Source organism: Narcine bancroftii, chromosome 2 (genome assembly GCF_036971445.1).
Source record: "Narcine bancroftii isolate sNarBan1 chromosome 2, sNarBan1.hap1, whole genome shotgun sequence".
In the NCBI taxonomy this organism is placed as follows: Eukaryota; Metazoa; Chordata; class Chondrichthyes; order Torpediniformes; family Narcinidae; genus Narcine; species Narcine bancroftii.
The window spans coordinates 91,398,589-91,423,172 of record NC_091470.1 but is presented as its reverse complement, the minus strand read 5'-3'; the positions used below and the strand labels follow the sequence as shown (position 1 = coordinate 91,423,172).

Here is a 24,584-nt window from a genome sequence, read left to right as displayed (position 1 = left end):
TCGACTTGGTGTTTCTATGACAAGTGCTGGGGACCGCCATCTCGGGCCTCAAACTCAAGGATGTCTGGGTGCCTAGCAGCCTGGACACATTGCTCTGCGATGACTCAACAGGAATGCCGCACCTGCTGGTCCTGCCGCACTGGAGGGTGAAGAGCTCAGTGTGATCCACAATCTCGCTCACCCAGCAGTAAAGACAACTGTGCAGATGGTCATGGAGTAGTGGCTGTGTTTCTTACACTGTTTACACCGCCCCACTCTCTCTATAAAGGCTAGCAGAGACTGACCTTGTGTTCACAGCTTGCCTTTGTTCAGTTTACACACGAGTCGGGTTATATTTGGCCCAATAAAAAAATTTATACTATACATTCTTACACAATGCAATTGCTACAAAGCATAAATTCCATTGCTACATAAGATTGACAGTCTTATCAGACCTGCTCATTGATTGGTTCAGAAAAAATTCCTATAGTTAGTCATGGTGCTAATTGGACCTTTTGAATTGCCTTGCCTGCCTTACTAGAATGCTGCAAAATCTAGCTTTTACTCTCACTGGCTTTTAACTCCTTCCTTCCTCAAGTGGACCTGTTGACATTGTGTGTTTGGACTTTCTAATTGAATTTGTTGAAGTTCTGCACAAGAAATTGCTGTGTAAAATCAGAGAGAGCATTGAATGGAGAACTCATTGGTAGGGTGGAAGCAAACCTCTGAAATAAGTGAGTCCATTTATGAGCACCAGAAAAAAGGTTGAGCACTGGTTCAATAGAGATTTACAATAAATATTTACGATCTATCAGCGGAAAGTGAATAGATCATCAAATGAGTCTCCAGTGGCAGTTTGATCTGTGAAGTGGATTCCAGACCAGTGAAGGGTAACAGGAAAAGATAATGAAAGTACACAAATGCATTGCTGTTGCAGTGTAATGCAGGTACATGTGGGGATAGCCAATTCAGTGGCAATAATCTAAAGGGAGATTGTCACCTGAACATGTCAGGAAAGGGAGTGATGTAAATTGTTGGAATCTAGGGGTTAAAACAGTATGAAATAAATGATTAATCAATAAGTTTATTTGGACTGCATGAGTCAGGAAAAGAGGAATGTGGCTAAGTGGCTGTCACAGCATGGAGCAAAGTTGGCTGAACAAAATTGGCTGCTCCCAAGATACAGGGAGAGGATATGCATAAAACGATTTAGGAGGAATGCTCAACTGAAGGAGGTGGGAAGTAGCACAGGAGACACAGGCCAGATCAGAACAAAGAATGGCCCGCAAGAATCAAAGGGAATGGAAAACCAGTCTAGGAGGAAGATTAAGGCACGAGGAGGTGTTAAAGAGAACAGCAGAAATTGGCCAGACAGGGACCGAATGGTGATTAGAAATATCTGGGGATGAATTAATTTCAGATCTAAACAACAGGATAGTCTGGCCTGGAGGATTAACATGGGAATGCTACACCCCAGAAATCTGCAAAACAGGAGATGACTTGTGATAACCCTTATGCAAAAAGATCTAGCAGGGAAAACAACTTTTGTTCTGTGTGATAAGATTGACCTATATAAACTGTGCCAACTGGACAATAGGGGTCAGTCTCGGGGAGTAGCTCACTGGCAGGTGACCTATGAACTAACAGACTGACCCAGAGCTCTGTTAAGTTTTATTCTTGTGCTGTGTAATAAATTGACTGTTGAACCGAATACCTTCTCCTATCACTTCATTCAAAGAACGCGCTGGACTCAGACTACACATAGACTAAATTAAGAGTAAGTTAAAGCCAGAGTCCAACAAAATGGACAGTCATGTACAGTTTAACCATTAACTTTACAAAAGACAACGTCGAAGTTAGCGCTTTTGGGATTCCTGACATGCTGTTCAATTGTTCTTGAGAACTATCATGGTTACATTCTTCGACTTGTTTGATTTGAGTTTTGAATGTGTAGGTGGCTGCAATTTTCAACTGCAATTATGAAACTGCGCCACATTTCGATTTCTTCACTCGATGGAATATACTGTAACAGAGTATGTAGAGGTATTTGCGAGGTAAATGGGGAAAGGTTTGTTAGAACAGGTCACACACAAACACTTTAAAACACAGAGATTTTGTAGGTGCTTTTGAAAGATGCTTAGACTCATGATGGACAGTCATTTGCAAAAGGCAACAAATGTAACAACAGTGGCAACTTTGTTTGGAAGCTTTGATTGGAAAAGAGCATTTGGCAGCTTTGTCTGGAAAAGACCATTTACTGTCTGGAAGGTCATGTGATCTTCGCAGCCAGAGAACAGTAAAAAACAGGCTTTGCTCTCAGAGTTGGAGGTAGTGAGAGAGAGAGGGAGGAGAGAGACACAGACATTGGTTCCAGAGGGACAAGCTGGCGAGCTTTGAAAGATGGCCCGGGCAATGGAGAGGACTGGCTGTCCAGTGTTTCCCTGAACTGAAAGAAAGAGGTTATCAACTGGAGAACCCTAAAGGTGGCCATGTTTCGTGAGCAAGACACTGGAGTGGCTAAATAAAATGGAATCAGATGGTGATGTCCTGGAACAATAAAAACTCTCTCTCTCTGAAAAACAACAAGAGCCTTCTGAGTGGTAACTATTTACCTGTTGAGCACCAAAGCCTGGTGAACTGTCTTAATGTTAACTTCTGTGCACAGTACAAGTATTGGCCTCAACCAGTGAGATTGGACTGTGAACCAAAGCACTTTACTGAACTTACACACAGGTGTGTTTAGAATGAGAAGGGGGTTAAGTAGGTTAAGTGAGTCAATAGAGATAAGTTAAAGTTTGATTGTATTTTCATATTCAAAGAAAATTAAAGCAACTTTTGTTTCAGTAACCGTTTGTCGTGGTTCACAGGTTTTGCTGCTTGGATTTCGGGTCCTCTCGCCTCTTAACGATATCAATTATTTTGTCAAGGTCCAGATCATCTCTGTTTTTGCCTTTTCCAATAATTTGAAATAAATTATCATCAACGAGGTCTGTCACGACTTATGTCGGAAATAGACCCGTCTCGTTCTTTTCTTTCAAACGTCCCAGCACACGAGCCTTTTCCACACCATTCTCCTCATCTTGATTTTGCATGTAACGCTCCTGGGTAAATACTGATGCAGAATCTTCATTTATCACATTTCCTCTGACTCCAAGCATAAGATATCTTATTATTCCTACCAATAGTAGGAATTGAGTCAGGATAAAAGTAAATGTTGATAACTCCAGTGACACTGGCGTCTCTTTATACTGTCTTCCAATTGCTTTCCTCGACTGCGGTGCAGTTCACAGTTTACCCTCAGTTATTATGGATCCACACATTCATGCGACCAGAACAGAGCACTTTCAGATGCAGAAACATGGGAAACACAGTGACCCAATGAGTGTACATCAACCCTCTCACAATCCAGATACATGTCATCATTGCTCACTGACATGGCATCCAAACGATGCCTTTTGATGGTGGATCTTCCACTTTGAGTCTGCAATCCCCACAGTGCTGTTATTCTGGGAGCAGGTGACATAACTAGTTTGTTCATTGAATACAACTCACATCAATTACCAAGAGATCCGTGCGGCTGGAGATTCCTCTCTTCTATAAGAAGAGATGCCGTTAAAAATGTGTTTCATTGACGTTTGATTTGTCACTTCTCTGAGAACATGGGAGCCTGGTTACTAAGTCAAATCATTGCCATTTATTATCCTGTTGTGGCAGCTGTCGGTGTTCCAGGTGAGCAAATATACCCGGCGTGTTTTTCCCAGTAAGCGAGCCTGTTAATGTTGTTGGATGTGGACCGCATTCATGGGATGCGGTATTATAGTTATGAAATCGATGAGCGACGTCTGCTCAATGATGGGGTTTCCTTTAAATTAACCCGGTGTCTCAGTCCAAGCCGTTATCTCGGTAAAGTTGCCAGGCCTCCTTTTCACAGTTCAATGTGCGGACAAGTCCCATGAACACGACAGCAGTTGACAGGCTGAATTTGTGGTCAGAGTGGAATCACACGCTGATGAGCTTGTTCTGCTAAATTCACGGTCAAGCAATCCAGGGCGGTGGGGTTGGTGTTCCTGGATCTGGTCGCTGTTGCAGAACTGAACGACGCTGACCTGCTCTCAACGACTTTATTTCTCACTGAACGGCAAGAGATTGGATGTGAATTCTCTGGCTCGGTGTGATTCCGCGGTGGTCGCTCAGCTGACTGAGAACTTGTTCAGTTTCACATCCGTCCGGGCTCGAGATTCACTGAAGTCGTTGAATATTCCCACACCCAGAATGAAAATTCTGTAATAGATTAGTAGGACAAGCATTGTTTCTGGAGGGATCACTGTCAGAAATAAAACCTCTCACACATGAGTCTCTTTAAAACTGATGACACGACAAGCTTTATTTACAAGTCTGCAGAGTTGGACTCAACTGGTTTCTCACCAGTTAAGCCCCGATACATACAGTGCATTGATTTTTATACCTTTATTATTTGCCCTTCCCCTTCTTATTAATACTGTTTTAATTGGTTAGTATTACAAAAACATTCTAAGTATAACTGCATTATTAATTATCACGTTCGTTACGTACGCTGTGAACTCTACATTCACTGAATTCTGTTTCTCACACTTCTTATCAATCCTTTGTCTCCTGCATGTCTCTCACTATGACCATGAAAAGATAGGTTTAAAAAAACATATTCAGCAGCTCCTTCTGTCCTTGACTGCTAGTAAACTCTCTGTCCGTTCTGGCTTCCCTGTTTATGATTAATCATCACATTTTAACTTAAGTCTTTTTAACCTAAATTCTCTATATCACAATCCACCCCTTTCTCTCTTTAAAATGTGTTGAATATATGTATAGATATGAATGGGGATTCTAAGCTAGGGAAGAGAAATGTTTTATGATACATTAATCTCACGCTGAAATAAAAGTCTTACAGGGTCTCCCATCCCCCCTGGTTGCATAGCTTGTTCGACCATGGAAATCACCAGGCTGCGTAGACAGGGAATAATACAGGGCAAAATAAGTAGGAGGAATAAAATACCTCCGATGACCCACAAGAAGGTACGCCACCAGGTTCCTCCAAACCATTTGTCCATCCAATTAAATTGTGGGAAAGGATGCCAGGTTTGAACCGGTACATGGGACAATGTACGAATATTATCAGCGATTTTACGAATGGCTTTTCCATTATCATCAATCTGTAAGCAGCAGTTAGTCAAATTAAGTTTGCCACATACACCTCCTTCCGTGGCTAGGAGATAGTCTAGGGCTAGACGGTTCTGATATATAGCAGAGCGCATTTGACCTTGCTGGGATGCAAGTAATTGCAGGGCTATAGCTGTTTGATTTGTAACGATTTCAAGCACTGCTTGTAAGCAAATTATGCAATTTAACATATATATAGGAGTACGATAACCCCAAGATCCATCTTGAGCCCATGTAGCGGGACCATAATATTGAATTATGCGCTCTGGAGGCCAATCATCTCTCCATTCTCCCAAATGTACCGTGGTAGAGCGGGGTTCACGATGTAATGTATCAAAGACCTTCACGCCTAATTTATGACCGTGATCGTGGGGTAGAAGGAAAAATTCTGGGCGGATTATTCCTAGGAAACAAGTTCCACTCCACTGTGAGGGAAGACGAGTATAAGCTTTATTACCACATACCCAGAATAATCCATTTGGGGATACTCCATACCCCCTTTCCCAAACTCTTTTAAGAACAGGATTTGATTGGTATGGTCCTGTGATGGTGGAAGTGGTACAATTCCAAAACTGAATACTGCTATTAGACAGGGGTAGGCAATTAGTTTTAAAAACAGTAGATAAGAACCAAGTCTGAGGTTTAGGAAACCAAGTGAAAACACCAGGCGAAATGCGAATCCATACAGCCTTGCAGGGACTTTCTCCTACTGGGTATTTGCCGGCTCGTGAGAGACCAGGTTTCTCTTGATCTCGTTCGGTTAGTTGTCCAAATGCGGGAAATCATGGTCAATGAATTGAGAGGTTCTCCCCACCAAGGCCATTGTTCTGACATCCGTGGACCCCCGCAGACCAAACAATTAGTTACATTAAAAGTTCCTGCAATTTTAGTTGCCAGATCTACAAAAAGGTTATCTCCCTCAATTACATTACCGAAACTTACATGGTTATTTGGATGGACTCGAACTAAGTCCGGCTGTCTTAAAGGGACAGGCAATTTCGAGTGTGGAGTGTAACTTCTCATTGGAACAGTACGTTGGTGTATGCAAAACCAGAGTCCATCAGGGCATGGTGGGCTTGAGTCACCTTTCCAACCGTTAAGAGGGAAAGGAGTGGTATTAGGAATCTGTATATAATGACCCATATTATTTCCTTCTTTTTCCACACAAGGGGTATATGGATGTTGGGTGGTATTTTCTGCCCAACATTTCTCAGGAACTGAGGTATGGGAAATGAAATTACCTTCCTTTCTTCCCCAAATGTGGTCCTGAAACAGGACCACTGTATCTCTGCATTTCTTACATTTCACACCTGATAAAGACATAGGCAAACTAAGAAAAATCAAAGAACATAACAATAACATTGTGAATTAAGTCTTTTTGCGAAATCGTAAGGTAAGAGGTTTTTCTCCAGGAATACAAGTCCAATCTGAGTTCGTATCAGGGTCCTGTGGCGCCTCTACAGGTCCCTTAAATCTGGATGCGTGTGTCCACCCCTTCTCTCTTGTTCGTGCTGCAGCTTCTGTAGTTAAGAGAACTTGGTATGGACCTTCCCACTGGGGCTGGAGTTTTTCAGAATCCAGTCTCCTGGTTCCACTTTGTGTAAAGAAAAGTCTAGAGGCGGTGTTTGTGCCAATAGTTCTCTCTTTTGTAAATCTGTAAGAGAGCGTGACAGTGCCTGTAAATAGTTCCTAACAAATATATCCCCTTCCCCCAAGGTGGGAAACCCCTCAACTGTACTCCAGAAGGGAAGCCCAAACATCATTTCATAAGGGGACAGCCCTACATCTTTTCGTGGGGCAGTACGAATTCTCAATAAGGCTAGGGGCAGACACTTTATTCAAGGCATTTTAGTTTCCACCATTAACTTTGTCAATTGGATTTTTAGTGTTCCATTCATACGCTCGACCTTCCCTGAGCTTTGTGGATGCCAAGGGGTATGTAATTTCCAAGAGACCTGTAATGCATCACAAATCAATTGCTGGATTTTTGAAGAAAAATGTGGACCCCTGTCTGAGTCTATAGAATCCATTATACCATATCTGGGGATTATCTGCTCTAGGAGGAGGCGAGCTACTGTAGAGGCTGTAGTATTTATTGTTGGGAAGGCTTCTACCCATCGGGTAAAGTGATCTATTATCACCAACAGATATTTCCATCTTTGAACTTGAGGTAACTCTGTGAAGTCGATCTGGATACGTTGAAAAGGGCGTATGGCTAATGGTTGACCTCCCATGGTCCCTGTCTTCATTATCTTCTTATTAATTTTTGTGCATAGGTAACAATTTTGCACCTCTTGTTGGGCCAAGGTGTAGATTCCCTTACACACATATTCTCGAAGCACTGTGTCACATAAGGCTTGAGTGCCCCAGTGGCTCTGTTGATGCAGGTGTTTTAAAATATTGCGAGTTATTTCTTTATTTAGAACAATTCTTCCATCTGGTGTTTTCCATGTTCCATCAGGTAACTGGCTTGCGCCCAGCTGATCCATGTTCTTTTCTTCCTTAGCAGTGAAAATGGGAGCTGTCTTTATGCCTTGCCTTATTGGGATTAAAGTCAGCAAACGGACTTCTTGTTGCATGGCTGCTCTTTTGGCTTCTTCATCAGCCAGTCTGTTTCCAATTGCTGTCGGGTTATCTCCCCTTTGATGGCTTGGTATGTAGACCACTGCTATTTCTTGGGGTAATGTTAAGGCTTCTAGAGTCAGAGTAATCATCTGTTCGTGTGCCAATTCCTTTCCTCTTGATGTAATTAGACCACGCTCCTTCCAGATCTTACCAAAGGTATGCACTACTCCGTATGCGTATTTGGAATCTGTGTAAATCGTTCCAATTTTCTTTGCCAGTATTCTGAGGGCTCTCTGCAAGGCATATAGTTCACAGGATTGTGCTGACCAGCTTCCGGGTAGTCTCGTGGATTCTACTACTTTCCAAGTATTTCCTTCTATTATAGCATACCCATTTCTTCTCATTCCGTCAACACATCTGGCGGAGCCATCAATGTAGAATTCATATCCTTCTCCCAGCGGAGTATCGCAAAGGTCTTCTCGGGTCTTGGTCTGAAGATCTGTCAACTCGACACAGTCATGCTCCACCTCTTTCTCTGTTTCACTGCCGTATAAAAATTGAGCTGGATTGCAGCTATTAATTTTTGCAAACTGTAAATCTTCTCCAACCATTAAAATGGTTTCATACTTTAATATGCGAGAATCAGTCAGCCATCGATGGGCAGTTTGTGTTAATAAAACACTCACAGAATGGGAGGTGTACACAGTCATCTTTCCTCCAAAAGTAAGTTTACGTGCTTCCTCTACCAACAGAGCAGCAGCCGCTACTCCCTGGATACACGTCGGCCATCCGCGAGACACTGGGTCCATCATTTTGGAAAGGAAAGCTACTGGGTGTCGCTGACCGCCTTTTTCCTGTGTTAAAACTCCCACAGCTGTTCCTTGGTTATGAGTGACAAATAGCTGGAAGGGCTGTTTTAAAGAGGGCAGAGTGAGCACTGGGGCTCGTGTTAGGCGATGTTTCAAGTCCTCGAACCATCCCTCCTCCTCCTGGGTCCATTTCAATGGATAGTCATTTTCATTTGTCAGTTTATCATACATAAACTTCACCAAAGCTGAGTAGTCCTCTATCCATAACCTACAGTATCCTAAGAGTCCCAGGAATTGTCTTATTTCCTTCTTATTACGGGGTAAAGGCATTCTAGTGATTCCCGCAATTCGTTCAGGGGTAATTCGTTTCTGTCCTTTACTTATCTGGTGTCCCAGATATATCACAGTTTTCTCAACAAACTGTAACTTGTTTCTGGACACTCGTAGACCCTTTTTCCCCAGATAATTCAAGAGTCTAATGGTCTCTCTCCTCATTTCTTGTTCCTTGGGTCCTGATAATAGTAAATCATCCACATACTGCATTAGTTGGGAATCATCAGATTGTGGATAGTCCATCAGGATTTGTTCTAGCATTTGTCCAAACAGGTTTGGAGATTCAGTGAACCCTTGGGGCAATACAGTCCACCGAAACCGTCTCCGTCTACCTGTCCATGGATTTTCCCATTCAAACGCAAACATATCTCTACTTTCCTCTTCTAACGGACAAGTCCAGAAGGCATCCTTCAAGTCGATAACACTAAACCACTCATGGTCTGGGGGAATCCGACTCATAATAGTATAGGGATTAGGCACCACTGGGTGGCGAGTCTGAACAATAGCATTCAAACTTCTTAGATCCTGAACTAGGCGATAGGATCCATCTGACTTTTTTACTGGGAGTATAGGGGTGTTATAAGGTGACATGCATTCTTCTAATAGTCCGTCTCGTATTAAAGTCTCAATTACCGGCTGTAGCCCTTTTCTCCCTTCCAAAGAAATAGGATACTGACGTTTCCTTACCGGCTGATGACCTGGTATTAATGTGACATGTAAAGGTGGGATGTCCAGACCTCCTCGATTTCCCTCCTTATACCAGACTCTCTCGTCAATCTGCCGTTCATCCTCTTCTTTTAAAGCGCAGAGGTGGACTCGCACTTCTCCGTCCACAGGGAGAGCACCCAAACCTAGGAGAGCCTGTAAGTCCCTTCCTAGGAGGTTAAATCCAGCCGAAGGTAATAACAAGAGGTCTTGTACCCCTTCTCTTTCTTCCAGTTTCACTGTTACTTGGGGAATTATTGATACCATTCTGGGAGCTCCTTCTATCCCAGAAATTGTCAAATTACTTTTTATAGGCTCAGTTCCGATTGGCACAGTTATTACACTACTTCGTTCCGCTCCTGTGTCCACCATAAACACCACCTCTTCTCCCTTGGGACCAATTTTTAGTTTTACCAGGGGTTCCCTCTTATATTTGGTCCCTAACATTTGGAACCCCTGACACCCCTAATCTTCTTCCATAAGTTCGAGGGCACGCAATTCCCTCTTGTATCGGGGGCATTCCCTCTTAAAGTGTCCTTCCTCATTGCAGTAATAGCACTTAACGAATCTCCGGGGTCTTCCCTCTCTTGGATATTTTGGATTGTTTAGAGGAAGGTTTTGTTTTCTTTCCCCTCTGGATTCAGCATTCATCTGTCGGATAGTCTGTACCATAACCTTTGTCGCCTTCTTTTGATCTTCTTCTTCTCTCTGCACATATACTTTTTGTGCCTTTTTTAACAGTTCACTTAGGGGTTTTTCACTCCAGTTCTCCTCCTTTTCTAGTTTCTTTCTAATGTCTTGCCATGATTTGGAAACAAATTCAATTCGAATAAGCTGTTCACCCATTGGTGTACTAGGGTCCACACCAGCATACTGTTGGACATTATTTCTCACCCTCTCCAAGAAATCAGTAGGGGACTCGTCTTTCCCCTGGTGGTTCCCAAATGCCTTGGTAAAATTGTGACCCTTTGGCACAGCCTCCCGTATCCCTTTAATTGTCCACTCTCTATATTGTCTCATACTTGCCAATCCCTCGGGTGTTCGTTTGTCCCACCTGGGTTCATTTAAGGGATATTTTTGTTCATGGGGTCTAGGGTCCCCAGGTTGTTCATATTCCCACATGAGGAGGGCAGCCCGTCGAATCATCTGCCTCTCCTGGGGTGAAAATAATGTTCCCATTATTGCCTGCATCTCTTCCCACGTATATGTGTTTGGTCCCAAGAATTGGTCAAACTGTTCAGCCAGTCCTATAGGATCTTCCAATAACTTTTTCATTTCTTTCTTAAATCCCCGCACCTCTGTACTAGTTAGGGGAACATTCACATATCCCGTTCCCCCTCCCGGTCCTCCCATAGGAACTTCTCTCAGGGGATTTAGGTTTATTGAAAACTTTGATGGTCCTGGACCAGTCTGGGATCTTGTCCAGGGTCGGTTTACCGGTGGAAGTTTAGGGTCCGACTCCCTTAATTCATCCTTTTTATCCCGGCCGCCTTCGGGGCAATCAGATTCATCACCTTTCCCCTCCGGTAATAAGCTTTCCTCGGGCGCAGTAGGCACCGGGGGAATATAAGGAGGGGGAAGGTTGTCCAGAGGTTCCCATTTCTTTTCTCCTGCCACTCTCAATTTAAAACATTCTGTTAAGGATCCTGGCCAGGGAACCCAACAAAATGCATATGCTGACTCTTCTTGATTCACCTTTGGTCTCGAATTTACATATATGTTTAATGCTTGTCTAACCCAATCCTCATCAGATCCAAATTTCGGCCACCAGACCGAGGAACCTTTAATAGGTGGTTTTGACCAAAGGAGACAATATTGGACCATCTTTTTCTTGTTTTTGTCCCGATATCTATTACTATCCCAATTTTCAAACATTCTCCCCAAAGGGCTGTCAAGGGGTACTCCCAGGAATTGTCCTGAATTTTCAGACGAGCCCTTAGATTTTGATCCTCCCATTTTCCCACCTAGATCTGTTTATCGTTGCTGAGGACCCTCTCGCTCTGGACCCTACTCCCTTCCTCTCAGACGCCTCGTCGGAGGTACTGTCCCTCCTTCGGTTACCGCTGAGGTTTTCCTGGGGTTGACCCCTCTCTTCTCGGCACTTCGTCGGAGGTGCTGTCCCTCCTTCGGTTACCGCCGAGGTTTCCCTGAGGTCTATCCTAGAGTCCCGCGACAGGGTTCTCACACAACGACAAAAGATCTATACTTAATCTATTCCGTTAGGTTTTTATCCAAACAGGTGTATCCCGTTACACCTGTTACCCAATCCCCACACCACAATTGTAAGTCGTCACTTACCGGTGTCTTCCCGGGGATTGAACCGTCACCCTTCTCCTCTCCGTCTTGTCGTGTCACCCTGTCCGGATACCACTCGCTCAAGCCGCCTGAAGCGACGAGCAAGGGACTAGGAGCCGCTGAACTCAGCGGGGTGCACCGCCTCCGATGTCCCTCTTCTCGCCTCCCCTCACGGCCGGAGTGTAGATCCCGGACGAGCCCCCATTTGTCAGAAATAAAACCTCTCACACATGAGTCTCTTTAAAACTGATGACACGACAAGCTTTATTTACAAGTCTGCAGAGTTGGACTCAACTGGTTTCTCACCAGTTAAGCCCCGATACATACAGTGCATTGATTTTTATACCTTTATTATTTGCCCTTCCCCTTCTTATTAATACTGTTTTAATTGGTTAGTATTACAAAAACATTCTAAGTATAACTGCATTATTAATTATCACGTTCGTTACGTACGCTGTGAACTCTACATTCACTGAATTCTGTTTCTCACACTTCTTATCAATCCTTTGTCTCCTGCATGTCTCTCACTATGACCATGAAAAGATAGGTTTAAAAAAACATATTCAGCAGCTCCTTCTGTCCTTGACTGCTAGTAAACTCTCTGTCCGTTCTGGCTTCCCTGTTTATGATTAATCATCACATTTTAACTTAAGTCTTTTTAACCTAAATTCTCTATATCACAATCACCAGTCAATGGTCGACAGTTTTCTTTTAGATTTGAGTGAATCAGATTGCACGTTTCCCCTTCGGTCGTGATTTTACACCTGAATATATTTTTACTCTCCAAAGTTTCTTTCCCCATTGACTTCCTCATTTTTATTCCCCAATCTGACTCTTCACTGTTTCTCCGCCTCTCTCATCCTCCGTCCTCTTCTCCATCAGCTCTGGGCCCCTGCCTTGTTTCTTTCCTCTTTGATAGTTGGAAAGTTTACTCTTCTATTTGGGTCTCGTAAACCCGAAACTTTGATCGCTTCTGCGCATGGATGTTGGCTGGATTAGAGATATCCTTCAGCAACCCTTTCTTGGATCAAGTGAAAGTCTTCTTCTAGATTGAAACAGAAGGCACTTTCAGGTGACCAATTGCCCAGCATGTCAAGCCGCATGTTTAGGCAATATGCGGCTGTTTTGAGGCCATCTGAATGTGCAGGAGAGGGAGCGACGACTCCCTCCTCCGAGAGGGATAATCAGCCCAGTTTAGTGGCTCCCCCAGCCGCCTGAATTCAGCTGTAAAAGGGTCAGGCTACTGATCACAGCTGACACTGGGCAGGAGCCCCATTGTGCTCAGAGCCGCATCATGTGCATCATGCGTCATTCAGGTGGCCAGCGTTGCGGTTTAAACGCTGCCACCTGAACGGCAATTTAAAGGGCTGCTTCTACTTCTTCAGGCACGTTCATAGCGTAGAATATACCTGACAAAGCCTAACGAAAATACAAACCTGACTGAGTTGTGGACAATTTAGGTGATTGAAAGCGGATGTCTGTAACTCAGTGAAATGATGTGGCTGTTGAGTAGGGATGGCTCATAATAAGGGGCTGAATGAGGAAGGATCTCTGAGCGACAAAGGAAATATTGGTACGACAACTGGCTAAATGCATAACATTTCCGAGTTTCAATGTGAATAGTCTGAATGGAAAGATTAAGAGAAAAAGTGTCCTGTCGTACATAAAGAAATTGGGAGTGGACCTAGCTTTCCTCCAAGAAACTCATTTCACAGTAGTCGAACACCAAAAATTCAAAAGAAGATGGGTGGACCAGGTACTGGCTTTCTCATTCGGTTTGAAAGCAAGGAGGTGGCAATTTTGGTCAGGGAGTGTTCCAATGAATGGATAAAAAAGGTAGATTTGTAGTGGTGCACTGTCAATTTTTTTCCAAGTACTGGACCCTGGACAATCTATACGACCCAAATATAGATGATGAAAAACTTAGGCAGGACATTTTCCTGATTGGCAGAAGCAAAAGAGAATTTTCTAATTTGTGGAGATTTTTTTGCTTTTGTTTGGATCCTGTTTTGGACAAGTCAATGAAAATAATAGTGAAAACACAGATGGCCACTGGCACTATTTGCAGTATGAAGAATATGAACTCGATAGATGTGTGGAGACATAAGCATCTGATTATTGTTTCTACTCGACTCAGCATTACTCCTACTCTAGAATAGATGTTTTCCTGGCTTTAACACATATAGAGCTTATTGAGTGCATGGTGAGTCTACTTTCAGATCATTCACCTTTAGTAGTCAGGATAAAGATGCCGGACAAACAGGAAACGGTATACAGATGGCATCATAATGCATTGCTGTTAAAGAAACTGGAGATTTGTAAGAGCACAGATAGATCTGTTTTGTGAGTCTAACTGCACTTCCACTCCAGATAAAGTTTATCTGGCGGATTGGCGAAGCATTTGCCAGAACTAACCAAGAAAGGTCAAATGGGCTTTGTGCAAAAAAGCATGCAACTGACAACTTGGGCAGACTGCTAAGTAGAATACATTTGATGCAAGCCAGAAATAGTTCGGGGTGGGTGGTGGCTCGCCATTCCACTCGATACAGGACAGGTATTTGACAGGTTAAAGTGGAACTTTTTATTCATAGTCCTGGAGAAAATAGTGATAGGATTAGTTGGATAAAAGTGCTGTATTATGCACCCAAAGCAAAAGTTGTGATTAATGGGCAAATTTCTTCAGCCTTCCCGCTCACAAGGTCAAGCAGACAGGAATGCTCACTCTTTCCAGCTCTGCATGGAATCTTTGGCTGATGCCATTCATCAGGATTCACACATTAAGCAGTTCCAAGTGGCACAAGAAGAACATAAAATCAGTTTATTTGCTGATGATGTTCTGATATATTTGACAGACCCAATAAATCCATTGTCGAAGCTGCCCTCTACTCTGGAAGACCATGGGGAGACTTTAGGTAAATATTTACCTAAAGTGGCCACAAAATGGGATCCTGTACCTGGGAATTAAAATAGATAATAATCTAAATAATTTGCATAAATTAAATTCCCCTTGCTGGGAAAAATTCGAGGAGGACCTAAACAGATGTGCAGGGTCAACTGCATGAAAAAAGAATGCGTTGCCAAGACTCCAATATCTCATTGAGACCTTGCCTGTGACATTGCCCAGGGGCAATTTTTCCACAAAAATACTTATGGAACAGGAAGGTAGCCAGGATCTCTATCGAGAAATTAACCTGTGACTCTAGTCTTGGTGGATTACAGATGCCGGTCTTTAACAAATACTATTGGTCAGCCCAATAACATTCATGTCCTCACTCTTTGCAGGTGGGGGAAGAGGTACAATCCTTGGTATAATTTGGTCTGTGCTTGGTGGGCTTGAGAGTAGCAGAGGACTTTATATCCAAGGGGGATGCCAAATTGCTATCTTGGAAAACAGACAGTGCCATACTATAGCAGATTATTCACATTTTGGGTGAGCTAAATCAGTTTTTAGGAATAAAACTAGGGTTGTCTCCAGAAATTCCCCTAACTCCAAACCGGCTAACATCTTTGACAATGGGTAACAGGATCCTACACACCTGGTGCTGGAATGGCATCAAGGAAAATCAAGGAAAATTAATGTCATTTGAGCATCTTAGGTAGAATTACAATTTGTAAAATAAGATATTCCACTGCTACCTTAAGATAAGTATCGTTTTTTTGCAGATCAAATTGGGTCCAACTGTGCCTACCAAAGTGCAGTGACTTAGAGACCTTGATTCGAAAGGGGATCACGTGGAAATTCATTTTGCCAATGTATTCCCTGTTCCAAGCAGAAGGACGCAAACGGTCACCATAAATCCAGACAGAGGTGTGAGTCGGATTTAGGATTAATAATTGATGAGCGATGCTGCTCAGCTCAGCATGACAGCAGTGATCAATGCCAGGTACAGATACAGGCTAGTGCAATATAATTTTTTTGTATCAACTGTACCTGACTCGCAAAAAATATGCAGGTCAATAGCTGATCTGTCGGATCATTGTTTTAGCTGCCGCATTGAGATAGGTACCTTAGTGCATGCGACGTGGATATGTACCATAGTGAGGTCTTTCTGGACTGAACTCGAGAACTTGGTGAATTCCTAGGGAAAACTATTGGTAAAGAATTCCCACAGGACCCTGAGCTGTTTTTGCTGGGTAATAATTATGGACCTAAAACTTAAAATGATGCTTCCAAATTCAATTCCTAATGATCGCGTTGGCGGCAGCCAGGAAATCTGACATTTGCCTGAGTACTGCGAAATGGAGCAGGAAGCTGCAAGCCTGAGTTAACCTGGAAAAAGTTACCGATAACTTGAGGGGAACGTATGGCAACTTCCATAAAAGAATGGCAGCCGTATCTGAGACATATAGGAGGACGGTTGTGTAAAAAAGACATCTTTGCCACGCGGTCTGGCTCACTCCGATTCCTTCACAATGGCTGGAGAGGGGGTTGAGGGTACGGTGTCCGCCTCAGTCCAGCCAGGAAAAGTCAGGAAAACAAAGTGAACACCCCCCAATCTCTAGCTGCTGGTCCAGGCCATACCCATAACTCCTTGATATGATTTACCCCTGTGTTTTGTACTTTTTAATGTCTTAATTGTTTTTTTTTTAGGTTTCTTATTTTCGTCTTTGTGTTAAGTATTTGAGGTCGAGGGAATAGGGTGGGGAAGGGAAAAAGGGAAAGGAGTGTTAGTCTTGGACATGACAAAGAATATGCATAGATGAGATTAGGATAAGCTGAAATTGACACAGATTTGTTAAAAAGTGTTGGTGACAGATGAGTTCAATTTTTAAAACTATAAATAAAATATTCAAAAAATATCTGGGCGATGCTCTTTATTGTCCCCGACTGGGACCTGCACAGCATATTTGAATATTTTCAAGTTCTCTGTTATATTCAATTTTGTTTCATATTTCCAACATCCAGAGTGTGTTTGTATATTTCCATCTGTGGTTCCATTCAAGGATTGGTGCAGCTTTTCATTTTCTGAATGTCTGGGATCGGCTATTCCTGTTTTAAGTAAATTCCTGTCCAGAGAAGTGGTGCCCTGTTGTTGCATGGATTTCCATCCTGGGAATCCGGTGTCTGTGATCGAACATAATTGGAGAAAAGCGATACCTTTTATGATTGGGAATATGTCCATGCGCTGCGGGACATCGATCCTGAAGGTGAATCTACTGTTGCAGGGAACTCATGGATAAGGTGGAGGAAAGGGACCTGCACGTGTTGTCGTGTAGATTGTGGATAACAGATAATTAAGTGGAATTAGAGTTCAGTTCCCAGCCCTTAATTATTTTAAGTGAAAATCAACGTTGCCTCTCATACACCCCACAGATCTTTCAATGCAGTTCACCGTGAACTTCGATGTTCATTAAATCGCTTTCGTTTTTCTGCCAATGTTTATTGTTTCAGGTGGTCTGGCATCTGTTGGTCATTGTGTACGGTCCTTGTATTGCTCGTGTACCTCATTACTGATATCCCTGTCCGATTCTCAGCTTCCCCTCTCCCACAGGCTGCACAGTTGAGCAGCTGCAGCAGGAACGGCTGGCTCCAAGCACAGGAAATCCTGACCTCGGGTGCTGTCTGCCTGAAGTTTGTGTGCGTGGGTATCCTTTGATTGCTTAAACATATCATGTTTCCTAATCGCAACGAACACAGACACAACTTTTCTCGCGTCTGTTGCAAGAATTACTCTATCATATCACTACATCATCTGCTGAACCTTATCTCGACTCCTTCTGACCATGCTACATTTGGGTTTTTTTCGGTGTCCATTGAATTGTGCGCATTGTTCCAGACACGACTCCACCAATCCCCTGTATATTACAGTAAAGCCTCTCTTTTCTGGAAAATAATGCTGTCCTTTTGGAATAAAGTTCCATGTGCTGTGATCATTCCTTACCACGTTCTGGATATGTGGTAAGGACATTCTGGAGACCCAGATCACTTCACCCTGTAATTTTCCCCTACCTATTCAATCTCAACTAGTCCTATCTCGCGTTCATCGCTCGACCCAACCTACCCACCTCACGTCCCCATTGATAAATTACACCTCTTTCCAATGAAGTCTAAATTTATCCATTCAGTTTTAACTGTTTTTTTTTCATCCTGGGATCCCCTAAAATCTCCTCATTATACAGCACCAACCATAATCGTTGTCAGGGCATTCCAAGAACCTCCAACTGTCACTGTAAAAATTCAACCCATGGCGTCACCTCTAATTTTTGCCTCTTCATAGAACATAGAACAATGCAGCACAGTGCACACCCTTCGGCCCTCGATGTTGTGTCGACCATATATTCCTTCGAAAAAGAAATGCTAAACCTTCCCTACCCCATAACCCTCTATTTGCCTTTCATCCACGTGTCTCTCTGAGTTTTTAATGCTCCCAATGTTTCAGCCTACAGCACCACCCTCAGTAAGGTATTCCATGTATCCACAATTCTCTGTATAAATAGAATCTTACCCCGGATGACACTCCCAAAACTGCCCTCCCTTAACTTTGTACTTATGTTATCTTGTGTTTGTTGGTCCTTCCCATGGAAACTGATGCTTCTCAAGCACCTTATCTTGTAGACCTCTGTCAAGTCTCCTCTCAACCTTCTATGCTCCAAAGTGAAAAATACCAGCTCTGCTAACCTTGCCTCACAGGATATATTTCCCAATCAAGGCAACATCCTGGAAATTCTCCTATGCACCCTCTCCATAGCTTCCAAGTCCTTCCTATAATGAAGTGACCAGAATTACACACCATGCTCGAAGTGTGCTCTCTACTCTTGGATTCAATCCCCCTATTAGTGAATACGACTATCCCATAGGCCTAAAATATCCCATCAACCTGTACGGTGACCTTGAGGTATGCAAGGATTTGGAACCCAAGGTCTTCTTTTCATCCACACTCTTAAGCAACTGACCATTAACCCTGTACTCGGTATTCTGAATAGTACTTTGAAAATGCAGCAACTCAGAAATCTCCAGATTGAAACCCATCTTCAACTTTTCTGTCTATATCCTCTTGTGACCTCTGACAATCCTCAGCTTCCTTCACAACTTCACCAACATTCATGTCAAATGAAACCCTACTGAACATCCTTCTTCCTGTTCCTCCAGGTCATTTGTCACAGTCACAAGGACCAGAGGCCCCAGAACAGATTCCTGCAGCACTCGACTAGTTACCATCCTGCAAGCAGAATACTTTCCTTCCACTATTATCCTCTGCTATCTTAATACAAATCAATTATTTGTCCACACAGCCACGGTTCCACTAATCCTGTGCCTCCTGAATTTCTGGATAAGTCTCTCATGGTGGATTTGCCAAATGTTTTGTTAAAGTCCATGTAAGCACACCCACTGCACTCCACTCACCAATTTCATGTTACCTCCTCAAAAAGCTCAATTAGACCTGTGAGGCATGACCTTCCCTTTACAAAGGCATTCCGAATATCCCTGAGCAGATTCTAGTTCTCCAAATGATCTAAGATCCTATCCTTAAGAATATTCTCCATTATTTTGCTCATGATTGACGTAAGATTCAATGATCTATAATTCCCAGGTTTCTTCCTATTACTTTATACAAGGGGACAACATTTGACATTCTCCAATCCTCTGGAACCTCTCCCATAGCAAAAGAGGATTAAAAAATCATAGCTAATGTCCCAGCTATCTCGACCCTGGGTATATATCGGCCAGTCCTGAGGACTATCAATCTTGGTGTTTTTAAGATATTCCAGCACATCTGCTTCCTTAATCTTCACAATCTCTAGCATGCAGGGTTGTTCAATTTCAAACTCACTGTGATCACTGTCCTTTTCTCTTGTGAAAACTGACATATAGTATTCGTTTAGGACCTCCCAACCTCCTCTGACTCCAGGCATATCGTGCCTCCCTTATCCTTTATCAGCCTCACCTTGATTCTCGTAATCCTTCTGTTCTTTATGTACACATAGACTTACTTGGGGTTCTCCTTAACTCCACATGCCAAGGCCTTCTTATGCCTCTTTCAAGTTCTCATGCCCTTTCTGAAGCTCCTTCCTGCCTACCATACACTTCTCATGAGCACCTTCTGTTTCCTATTTCCTATATTTAAAGTATTCTTCCTTCTGCCTCTTGACTTAACTGCCTCACCTACTTCATCAGCAATGGTTCCCTTTTCCTACAATCTTTTCCTTATCCCTGTGGGGAAAACCTATCTTGAACCCTGCACACATGGTCCCTAAAAGTTCTCCACGTTACTTCTGCACTTTCGCCCTTAAACATCTGTTTCTAATTTACTCTCGCTGGTTCCTGGCTTATCCCTTCCAAATTTACTGTTCTCCTGTTAAGCACTTTCCCATTTTGACTGTTTATGTCATTTTCAGTGGCTAAGGTGGAACTATGGAAATTGTGGTCACTGTTACCAGAATTCTCCGCCACCAAGAGGTCCACCATCTGATCAGGTTACTCTCCAGAATCAGATCCAGTGTGGTGTATCCTCTAGCCACCCAGTCAACATTCTCTGCCAATCATTATTAGAGATGTTGAATAATCCATAACTGTAACTCTGTATTTCCCACACCATTCCAAAATCTGCCTGCTTATCTACTCCTTGGTGTCCTGAATGCTATATAGGGGCCTATAGACTACACTCAGCCTAGTGGTAGCTCTCTTCCTATTTCTGACTTCCATCCACACCGACTCAATGGACACTCCCTATGCAACATCCTTCATTACTATAGCAGTTATACTATCCGTGACCACTCCTCTATTTTCTACATCCCATCCTATTATTTTTTAAAGTATCTAAACCCAGGTACCTGTATCAGGCAATCTTGCCCTTCCTGTAGCCAAGTTTCTGTAATGGCTGCAATATCGTAGTTCCATGTATGCTCGAGGTTCATCCCCTTCATTCCTAATACTCAAAGTGTTGAAAAAGGCACATTGCAACCCCTCTAACTAGACCCTCTCTATGCTTTGCACACTGCCTGTTCTTCCTCGCCAACTCAGAGCACATAGCATCATGCTTTTGTCCTACCCTAACCCTTTCTTCCTTAATCTCTGCACTCACTTTCTGCTTCCCATGGTCCAAACCCCTGCCAAATTAGTTTCAACCCTCCCCCACTGCTGAACAATACCTGCCTGCCAGGATATTACCACCACCCCTGCCCCCACCACCTTCCTCTTTTTGTACAGGTCATACCTTCACCAGAAGATATCACAAACATCTAGAAATCTAAACCCCTGCCCTCTGCACCAATTTTGTACATTGCTTTGTTCACATTGAAATTAAATGTTGATGCACCTGCAAACCATCTAGTAGATGCTACCATCATATCCATCACATGATCTACTTAAATACATAATATTTGTACTCACCCTCTTATCCTTTGTTGGCTGTTGATTGTTCCACTAACATGATTTTAAATGCAATTTAGTATATCCATATACATCACTGGTATATTAGTCAATGTACAGTTAAAATAGTGAATTTGATGGAAAAACCATTGAAACATAGAATGCTACATCACAGAAGATAGGTCATTCGACCCTTTTAGGCCCCACCAACCATTTTTCTGCAACTTCCATTGTCATATACCCATTTGATATCCCTCCAGACCAATCCCATCCATGTTTTTTATTCCAATTTCACATTTGTTCTTAAAATTTATGATCGAGCCCACATTCACCAGATCAATGGCAGCTCATAGCACACTCAGTATGAATAACTTTCCCCTAATGTTCCACCTAGCCTTTCCCTTCTCAGCCTAAAACAATGTCATCTCATATTTATCTCCTCCTATCGAAGTGGAAAAAGCCGACTGACATCCAATCTGTCTATATTTCCCTTAATCTTGTAAACCTCTAGCAAATCTCCACACATTCTTCATCGCTCCAAGGGAAAAAATTCCTGACATCTTCAATGTTTCCCTGTAACTCAACTCCTGAAGACCTGCCAACATCCTAGTAAAGCTTCTCTGCACTATTTCAAACTTAACAATATTCTTCCTGTAATTAGGTACCCAGAACTCCATACAACAGTCCAAATTTGGGCTCACCGTCTTAACAAACGTCAATATAACATCCAAACTCCTATACTGAATATTATGATTAATAAAGTCCAAGATGCCAAAAGGCTTCTTTGCAACACTGTGCACATGTGACACCACCTTCGAGTAACAATGTATCAATGTTCCCATATCTCTTTGCTGCTCCACGATCCTCAGTGCCCTCCCCTTTACTGTGTATTTCCTATCTTTTTTTGCCCTTCCAAAATGTCTGCATTAAACTGCATCTGCCATTTATGTCTATTCTCCCATTTAGTCTGAATCTTCATTGGTGTCCACAATGGCTCCGATTTTTCTGTAATCAGCAAAATAGCTTATTCAATTTATCAAAAAATAAGATCCAGATCACGGACATTGACAAAAAAAAGACATTTAATCTCATGGAGAACTCACATATTTCACGTATTTTGCACCAGATTTTGGCGCAATCACTTGTTAAATGGAGCTGTGCTGAAAACATATATTGATTTCTTCGATTCTTTCCAGTAATTAAAGATAATTAGTTTAATTTTCAAAAATTATTTATTCCACGGCCAGAAAAACATACGTGGACGGGTGTATTGCGATCCCATTATCATCTATTTTTTTCTCTTTCCTTGAAGTTAACTTGGTGGCGATTGTGACCTTGGCACGAAGAAAGTGCAGCCTCTCCAATTGTATCATTCGTTACCTTGTGGGGATTGCAGCGGCTGACCTCTTGCTGAACATCCATGATGTCATCTTAAGGAACATTGTTGGAATATATTTCCCATTTTCATTCCTGACCATTACCCCCGTGTGTTCTCTTAACTGGGTCCTGATATGGGCAACAACAATGATGTCGTTCTGGTTCACACTGGGTTTTACATTCGATCGGTTTGTTGCCATTTGTTGCCAATATGTTAAAATAAAATATTGCACCGAGAGAACGGCGACACTTTTTCTCGGCACGGTGACTGTGCTGAGCTGTGTTACAAACTGTCCCTGGTACTTTACAATGGACCCAGGTTTTATCACTAACGGTAAACCGCGGGTTTGTGTCTGGAATAAGGCATTTTTGACTTCACCCACGTGGGCTTCGTTTGATTTGTTCATATTATCTTTAACTCTTTTCCTTCCATTTGTATTGATTTTGTCCTTCAATGCACTGACCGGCAGATATATTTTCCTCTCTGGTCGGGCCCGCAAGAAGCTCAGGGGCCGCAGAAATGGAGAGAATGACCCGGAGATCGGGAAACGGAGGAAATCCATTGTTTTACTTTTCAGCATATCTGGCAGTTTCATATTGTTGTGGAGTATTTTAGTTGTATACGTTGTGACTGAGCGTGTTTTAGGCGCTGAGTACTTCGTCGGCAGTGATTTTCCAGCAATCGCATTCATGGTCCCGCTTCTAAGTACCTGCACAAACATGGGGATTTATGTACTGACCCTGAGAACATTTCGAAAGGAGCTGATGGAGGTGGTGAAATGCCCGGTGACGCTCATCGCCAAATGTATGAAACCTTAGATCCGAGTGTACCAACAGGTATATGAAGAAATGTTAACCATTAGCAGACAGACACCTAACGAGTGTTGGTTACACATCCTAACCGCGAAACCTATCCGCTAATTCAAACAGATGTAATTTAAAAGCCAACAGGTATTAAAGAAATGTTGGAAAATCTGATATTCAGATTTATTCTCAGAGTACACACATCACATGGAACCCTCAGATTCTTTTACCTGTGGGCGAGTCAGAATTACCACCTAATGTTAGCGAAAACACTGCACTCAACATGTACAGGTAAAGAAATGTAAACAGATAACGAATGGAACCTATCTGTCCAATACAAAGAGAATAAAAAAAGCAATCAATTGCACAAGTGAGGGGTCTAAATGAAGTCCTGATTGAGTTTGTTGTTGAGGAGTCTGATGGTGGAGGCGGAGCAGCTGTTCCTGAACCTGGTGGGGCGAGTCTTGTGGCATATACACATCGTTCCTGAGGGCAGCAGCGAGAACAAAGCATGTGCTGGGTGGTATGGATCCTTAATGATTTCTGCCGCCTTCCAGTGTAGTTGATCCAGCAAGAGCTTGGCATCATCCGTGTGTGAGGCAATGAGGAAAGGCGGCGGTTATAAAACTGAAAATAAATGTATAAATCCGTTTCCGTGCCACTTTGTTTGCTTCCTGCTCCTTGCCCAGTGATAGACGGACGATCAAGGTGGCGAAGTGAGCAATCAATCGGAGACGCCCATGGAGACGCCCATGGATGAGAGTGGTGTTTCATCATACCTGGGCCCACTGATCGGTAGTGAACTCCGCCTCTATGGGCGGAGCTGGAAAAAAGTCTTGAGATCAACGTTTCACTTCTGCTCTTGCAATGCATGCAGGTCAGTGGGAATATGGAAATGATGTTTCCGCACAGAGTAGAAGGGCCGACTGACCAACAACAATCCACTGGACACGACAGAATAGATAGACATTTCGGCTAATATATTGGCCTAATTATTATCTTGCTTTGTTTCACTGATCTGCACCATGACCATAACCTTCCAGACCACACCGGTACCGTTTTATTTAATGGAAAATGACAAATACAGCCGGCTTTTTTACCATTAAAGAAGCAGCATGTTCCACTCCCTCACCGCTATCCAATTCTTTTCCACATCTGGACAATTTATATTGACCCGCAGTATTTCTGACCCTTTCGTGTTCATGATGATCTCT

General features: G+C 42.9%; 3 long non-coding RNA genes across 8 annotated transcripts in view; 1 reads left to right on the top strand and 2 right to left on the bottom strand.

Annotated features, from left to right (window-relative positions):
- LOC138753895 (uncharacterized) overlaps positions 1 to 24,584 on the bottom strand; it is a 178,241-nt gene that overhangs the window by 85,528 nt on the left and 68,129 nt on the right. The gene's annotated exons all lie outside the window — the stretch shown is intronic.
- LOC138753894 (uncharacterized) lies at positions 4,334 to 13,106 on the bottom strand. The gene is made up of 2 exons (XR_011351487.1): positions 11,883 to 13,106; positions 4,334 to 6,826 (listed from the first exon to the last, which is right to left on the bottom strand). It is a non-coding gene; the product is annotated as an uncharacterized lncRNA (long non-coding RNA).
- LOC138752409 (uncharacterized) lies at positions 13,204 to 22,982 on the top strand. 4 transcript variants are annotated; one of them, XR_011350611.1, is made up of 4 exons: positions 13,204 to 14,082; positions 15,543 to 15,763; positions 17,372 to 17,461; positions 22,502 to 22,982. It is a non-coding gene; the product is annotated as an uncharacterized lncRNA (long non-coding RNA). The 4 variants fall into 4 exon arrangements; XR_011350610.1 differs by having other exon boundaries at positions 17,355 to 17,457; XR_011350609.1 differs by having other exon boundaries at positions 17,355 to 17,461; positions 22,502 to 22,980.